Raw genomic sequence first — 7,709 nt, 5'->3', positions numbered from 1 at the left:
CCCAAGCTGAAGACAGAAGCTCAACTGACTATGCCACCCAGACATCCCAGTAATTCTATTTTTTAATTTTTGGAGGCCCCGGCATACTGGTTTTCCGACAGTGCACAAGGGCTCCGATTTTTCCACATCCCACCAACACCTGTTTGGGGTTTTCAGATAGTAGCCATCCTGATGGGTGTGAGGTGGGGTCTGGCTGCTTCTGTCCTCTAGCAGCTGAATGCACTTGTTGTAAGAAAGATCCACAAAGCCAGACCTATTTCCTACCTGGCCCTTTACAGCAGTTGCCAGTCCCTGGACTGGACAGGTGTGGGCAGACCCCCATTCTTGGAGACCTTGTTTTCTATTGGGGTGAGGGCACAGGCAGTGTCTAATAGTCTCGGGCACTGTAAGCCAAGTGAGATAAACACTGTGAAGAAGCATAATAGGGTTATGGGAGAAGGAGAGTGGTGGCTAGCGGAGGGAGGTGGTCAGAGAGCCTGTCACTGGGGGTACATTTGAATGTCTATTTTTTAATATTTTATTTATTTATTCATGAGAGACAGAGACAGACAGACAGAGAGAGACAGAGACAGAGACACAAGCAGAGGGAGAAGCAGGCTCCATTCAGGGAGCCCGATGTGAGACTTGATCCTGGGTCTCCAGGATCACACACCCTAAGCCAAAGGTGTCGCTAAACTGCTGAGCCACCCGGGCTGCCCTGGGGGTACATTTGAATGCTCTGCTCCCCATCCCAGGCCAGGCGGCGAGGTGGCCTGTGTTTGTTACAAAGACCCCTCATCTGGTCCCTCCCGGCTAGTTTCTCCCGGGCAGCTGGGGGCCCTGGGAGTACATGGGGGTCTTCAGGGACCCCTGTGTCTCTCCCCTAGTAGAGGCCTGGCCCCCAGTGGCCGCTGGCTCAGAAGGGTGCTGGCGTGTGTGGCCTCTGAGTGTGCTCGTGCCTGAGTGACATGTCTGAGGGTTCAGGGCAGCATCTCAGGGCAGGTTGACCTGGGGATTTGGAAGGTGGCAGATGGGGTAGGGAGAGGAAGGAGGCTGTCCCTGGCCAGTGACAGAGACTGAGGTGACCTGCCAGCCTCCTCCTAGTCACACTGGGCTGGCAGGCCAGATGCAGGGCTAGGCGTTTTGTTTGTAGAAGGGTTTGTCCCGTCCTGGTTCCTGTGCCTCTGTTTCCTCGGCACTCCCTCCCTCCCCATGGGCCGGAGCCCATGGCCATTGCACAGGCGGCCTCAGCCTGGCTGGTGATGCTGCCTTCACCCTATGGGCCGGCCTCACCCTCTGGGTTGTCTTGGGAGAACTAGCACCCTGTTCCTCCGTCCCCTTAGAGCTGGACTTAAAATTAGGGACCTTTCCAGAAAGGCACTAGGGTCCCCAGAGTTCAGGAAGAAGGAGTCGATGTCCCTCCCTGTGTTTTGCTGGGCTCCCCTGACTTCGAATCCCCCGCCCCGCCCCCCGAGCCCTCCAGCTGAGGCACTTGAGGTTCTCACCTTAGCCAGACAGCCTCTCTGTCCACAAAAACTGCTATGCTGCTGAGGAAAGAGGAAAGCTCCACCTAAACATTGATTCATCAATTGCTTGATTCATTCATTTATTTCATTTGCTGAGCTTGTTGTGCACTCCGTGAAGAACTGGGTGCAGAGCTGGCCTGCCATCGCAGTGTCCTAGCTCTACTGTTAAGTAAAAACTCAAGTCACCAGACCCTAAGGAATTCAAAACCGTTATTCAGACAAATCCCTCTATGCCCGTGTTTGTTGTAGCATGAATCACAGTTGTCAAGAGGCCCATCAGTGAATGGATGGAGGGTGCCTGACTGGCTCTGTCGGTGGGGCGTGCAACTCTTGATCTCAGGGTTGAGTCAAGCCCCACATTGAGTGTAGAGATTACTTAAAAATCAAATCTAGGGCACCTGAGTGGCTCAGTCCGTTAAGCCTGTGACTCTTGATCTCAACTGAGGTCATGATCTGAGGGTATGGGACTGAGCCCTGTGTTAGCTCTGCCCTCAGCATGGAGTCTGGTTGAGATTCTCTCTCTCTCCCTCTGCCCCTCCCCCTACTTGTGTGTGCACTCTCTCTCAATAAATAAATAAAATTTTTAAAAAATTAAGTATTTATTTGACAGAAGGAGAGCACAGTGGGGGAACAGAAGGACAAGCAGGCTCCCCACTGAGCAGGGAGTCTGATGCGGGGCTTGATCCTGGGACCCCAGGATCATGACCAGAGCCAAAGGCAGATGCTCAACCAACTGAGCTACCCAGGCACCCACCCCCCAAAAAATGAGCGAATGGATCAACAATGTGGTCCATCCATACTATGGAATATTATTTGGCCATAAAAATGAATGAAGCTCTGATGTGTGCTCTGACATGAGCCTCGAAGCATTAATGTTCAGTGAAAGAAACCAGTCACCAGAGGCCATGTATTATAACTTCATTTGCCTGAACTATTCAGAACAGGCCAGTGGCCAGGGACAAAAAGTGGATTCGTGGTTGCCAGGGGCTGGGGAGGAGGCACGGAGAGTGACTGCTTAATGGCTACAAGTTCTCCTTTGGGGCTGATGGAAATATTCTGGAACTAGATAGTGGTAGTGGTTGCCCAACAGTGTGAGTGTACTAAATGCTGCCGAATCACACACTCTAAGATGGTTAAGGGTTGATGCTACGTTCCGCGAATTTCATCTCAATTAAAAAAAACAAAAGCAAGTCAGCACGCTGTGTTTCATGCTTCTGCTCTGGCTTCAAATAAAAGGATTTACAGCCGTGTGTGTGTGAGTGTGTGTGTGTGTGTGTGTGTGTGTGTGTGTGTGGTGGGAGGCAGTGCAGTGCGGGAGTGAAGGGGAGAAACCTGCCCAGTGCTAACCCCTGCTCCTACAGGGGCATGAGGCTTCCCTCCCCGCAGCCCTGTGTGCAGGGGTGGAGCTGGCCTTCAGGCGGTGGGGAGGGTGCCTCCCCTTGGAGCTGCTCAGAAACAGAAGTTTCAGGATGGTGGGGAGAGCAGAGCCACCACTAGACCAGGTGGCTAGCAGGGGTCACGCGGGCAGGAGGGGAGATAGGCTCAGGGGCCACTTTGATCATAGGCCCATGGAATGATGACAAGGGTATCTGTGAAAGGAGGCCTGCTGGTATCCACGGAAGAGGTCACCCTATTCACTTGGTTATTAAAAGAATCCTCCTGTGCCCAGGTCATCCTTTGGTGAATGTCAGTCCGATCGGGCTGCTGTAACAAAAATGCTGTAGGCTGGGTGGCTTGTGAACAACAGACATTTATTTCTCACCATTCTGGAGGCTGGAAGCCTAAGATCAGGGCGCTGGCCGAGACAGCCTGCATCCTGGTTCATAGACCAAATTTTTTTGTTGTGTTCTCAGGGGCAGAAGGAAGAGGGAGCGCTCTCTAGGGCTATTTATTTATTTATTTATTTTTAATATTTGTCCTTGCTCTCCATAATTTTCTTTTTTTTAAGGATTTATTTATTCATGAAAGAGAGAGAGGCAGAGACACAGGCAGAGGGAGAAGCAGGCTCCATGCAGGGAGCCCAATGTGGGACTCAATCCCGGGTCTCCAGGATCACGCCCTGGGCCGAAGGCAGGCGCTAAACCCCTGAGCCACCCAGGGATTCCCTCTCTGGTCTTTTTATAAGTGCACTAATCCTGTCCACGGAGGCTCCAATGATCTCAGCACCTCCCCAAGTTCCTGCCTCCCAGGACCATTACTTTGGGGGTTAAGATTTCTTTCTTTTCTTTAAAAAAAATTTTTTTAAAAAATTTATTTATGATAGTCACAGTGAGAGAGAGAGAGGCAGAGACACAGGCAGAGGGAGAAGCAGGCTCCATGCACTGGGAGCCCGACGTGGGACTCGATCCCAGGTCCCCAGGATCGCGCCCCGGGCCAAAGGCAGGCGCCAAACTGCTGCGCCACCCAGGGATCCCTTTTCTTTTCTTTTCTTTTCTTAATTTTTTTTTCCATTTATTTATGATAGTCACACAGAGAGAGAGAGAGAGAGGCAGAGACACAGGCAGAGGGAGAAGCAGGCTCCATGCACCGGGAGCCCGACGTGGGATTCAATCCCGGGTCTCCAGGATCGCGCCCTGGGCCAAAGGCAGGCGCCAAACCGCTGCGCCACCCAGGGATCCCCCTCTTTTTTTTTTTAAAAAAATTAAGATTACTTATTTATTTGACAGAGAGAGTGGGGGGCTGGCAGAAGGAGGAGAGGCAGACTCTCTGCTGAGCAAGGAGCCCAACACAGGGCTCCATCCCAGAACCCCAAGATCATGGCCTTAGTCAAAGCAGACGCTTAACTGACTGAGCCACTGGGGCCCCATGGGGTTAGGATTTCAACGGATGGATCTGGGGGCAGATCTGGGGGCGGGGGACATAATCATTTAGACCACAGCGGTGCGCATTCGCTCGGGACACAAACACCTTCACTCTCTTTGCCTGTTCAGAGAGAAGTCTGTTCACACACCTCCTTCCCAGGCTTCCCCGTCACCAATCTTCCTATCCCTTCTCTTTCAAGTCACTGACCACCCAGCCAAACCACTGGCCACAGCCCACGAATCTGCATGGGATGGCACAGCGGCCGTTTCTCCTGCCAGCTAAAATGAGCAGCCAAGCCAGGTGCACTGCTGGGTGTTTGCCCACGGGGAGGGTTTCCTTTCACGACCACCCGTCCAGGGTGTCCTTCCAGGGTGTCCCGGGAGGGGATGTGGTGCCGCAGCTGCCCTGCTTTCAGGTGGCGTCTGCAACTCGGGCAGGACCATCTGTAACCCATGCCTGAATTTGCTCGTCCTTTTTTTTTTTTTTTTTTTAAGATTTTATTTATTTACTCATGAGAGACCCACAGAGAGAGGTAGAGACACAGGCAGAGGGAGAAGCAGGCTCCCTGTGGGGAGCCCGATGTGGGACTCGATCCTGGGACTCCAGGATCATGCCCTGGGCCAAAGGCGGCACTAAACCCCTGAGCCACCTGGGCTGCCCAAACTGATCATAGGGAACTCACCATGAAGCTACAGGTGCAGGATGGGAGCGAGAAGGAGGCGTGGTGGGACGCTGTACCACATGACCTTTTGCTTATTACAATGTGTGCTTGTATTATCCTTATAATAACATTTACAAATATTTTTATTTATTTATCCATGAGAAACACAGAGAGAGAGGCAGAGACATAGGCAGAGGGAGAAGCAGGCTCCATGAAGGGAGCCCGATGTGGGACTCGATCTCGGGACCCTGGGATGACGCCCTGAGCCGGAGGCAGATGCTCAACCACTGAGCCACCCGGGCGTCCTGAATAATTACTTATTTTTAAAAACCTGGGTCATCCTTCCAGACTCCCTGATACGATATTAGAAAGAACCGATGTGGGGCGAGAGGTAGTGTTGGAACCATCCACAGCCTTGCTTTGCTAAATGCAGCCTGCTGCCCGTTTCTGCACAGCCTGCAAGTTGAGAATGGCCTTTTCATTTTTAAATGGTTGGGGAAAAAAAACCACGATGTGAAAATCATATGCAATTCCAATTTCGGTGTCCAAGGGAGCTGGAGGGACAGGACAGATGTTGTTTAAGGGTACAACCTGGCAAGGAAAAGAAACTAAGTCCCGGAGAATGAATGCACAGTACAGTGAATATAGACAATAATATTGTATTATAACCACCAGACTTGCTAAGAGATTAGAAGTCTTCATTATTCCAACTACTAAAAAGAAATGATAATTAGGTGATGCAATACAGGTGCTAATTATCGCTACAATGGCAATCATGTTACAATATTTAAATATATCAAATTAACGTGTTGTGCACCTTGAATTCACACAATATTGCGTGTCAAGTATATTTCAATAAAATAATTCAGTGTCCACAGATAAAGTTTAATTGATACACAGCTGCACTTACTCATTTACCTGTCACCTGTGGCTGCTTTTATTCCAAGTGGCAGAGTTGAATCATTGCAACAGTGACTGCCTGGTCCACGAAGCAGAAAATATTTCCTGCCTGGCCTTTTTGAGAAGTTTGCAAACCTCTGCTCCACGGGGCCTGGGAACCAAATGGCAACCTGCCTCGGGACTCGGGGCTTCCTGGGATGTTTCTTCATCCGCTCATGGAGCGACTATGGGACATACAGGAGACTGATAATCACACTGGGATGGGGGGTAAGGATGATCCCTCGGGGGCAGGGGACACCTGGGCCTTCAAAGTGGGGAGGGATTGAGCGCTGGGATGGGTAGGCTGGCGGTGGGCACAGCTGGGGGACATGGTCGTGGCTCTGCCCCTAGTTGGCAGACAGGCAAAGCCATCCCCACAGCCACATCCCACCTCACCAGCCACCGCATCCCATTCACCATCCCAGTGTTTTCCCCTTTCCTTGGCTTTTCCCTGCCCCTGCTCACTGTCCCGGCCTCACTGGGTGCTGTCAGCTGTCACTGCTTCAGGTCTGGAGGTATATCCTAGTGCAGCAAGTGAGCTTTCCTTCCCCTCTCTCCCTCCCTTCCTTCCTTTTCTTTCTTTCAACAAAATACATGTAACATTAAGTTAACCTTTATTTGTTTTTGTTTTTGTTTTTTTTTAAAAGATTTATTTATTTATTTATTCAGAGAGAGAGAGAGAGAGAGAGAGAGGCAAAGGGAGAAGCAGGCTCCATGCAGGGAGCCCAACGTGGGACTCGATCCCGGGTCTCCAGGATCACACCCCGGGCTGCAGACGGCGCTAAACCGCTGCATCACCAGGGCTGCCCTAACCTTTATTTGTTTGTTTATTTTATTTTTATATTTTTATATTTTTTAAAGATTTTATTTATTTATTCATGAGACACACAGAGAGAGAGAGAGGCAGAGACATAGGCAGAGAGAGAAGCCAGCTCCATTGCACGGAGCCTGATGCGGGACTCGATCCCGGGACCCCAGGGTCATGGCCTGAGCCAAAGGCAGATGCTCAACCACTGAGCCATCCAGGTGCCCCTTGTTTGTTTATTTAAGTGAGCTCTACACCCAATGTGGGACTTGAACTCATGACCTTGAGATCAAGATTTAAGACCCTCTACTAGCTGAGCCCAGCCAGTTGCTGCTAAATTAACTATTTTATTTTATTTTATTTTATTTCATTTTATTTCATTTCATTTTTTTTTTTAGAAAAAGAGAGCATGCACAAATGAGCAAGAGGGGTGGGGGAGGGCAGAGAGAGGGAGAGAGAGAATCCCAAGCTGACTCCATACTCAGCTTGTGGGGCTCGATCTCACAACCCCGAGATCATGACCTAGGCCAAAATCAGGGGTCGGGTGCTCAACCAACTGAGCCACCCAGGTGCCCCCTAAATTAACCATTTTAAAGGTTTATTTGTTTATTTTAGAGAGAGAAAGAGAGAGCATGGGAGGGGGGAGGGGCAGAGAAAGAATCTCAATTAGACTCCCTGCTGGGCACAGAGCCCCACACAGGGCTCCATCTCATGACCCTGAGGTCATGACCTGAGCCAAAACCAAGAGCCAGACGCTTAACTTACTAAGCCACCCAGGGGCTCCCGAATTAATCATTTTGAAATGGACGATTGCCTAGCATCTAGCGCACTCACCATGCTGCACAGCCACCTCGCCTTCCCATTGCCCCAAGAAACCCTGTAGCCATTAGCCACCACTCTCATCCCCGCCCTCCCAGCCCCCAATCTGTCCTCTGTCTCTGTGGATACTTTGCCTGTGCTGGACATTTCATATCGATGGAATCATGTATATGTGGTG

Source organism: Canis aureus, chromosome 19, assembly GCF_053574225.1.
Source record: "Canis aureus isolate CA01 chromosome 19, VMU_Caureus_v.1.0, whole genome shotgun sequence".
In the NCBI taxonomy this organism is placed as follows: Eukaryota; Metazoa; Chordata; class Mammalia; order Carnivora; family Canidae; genus Canis; species Canis aureus.
The sequence above is the reverse complement of the archived record's forward strand: the minus strand, read 5'-3'. Positions refer to the sequence as shown.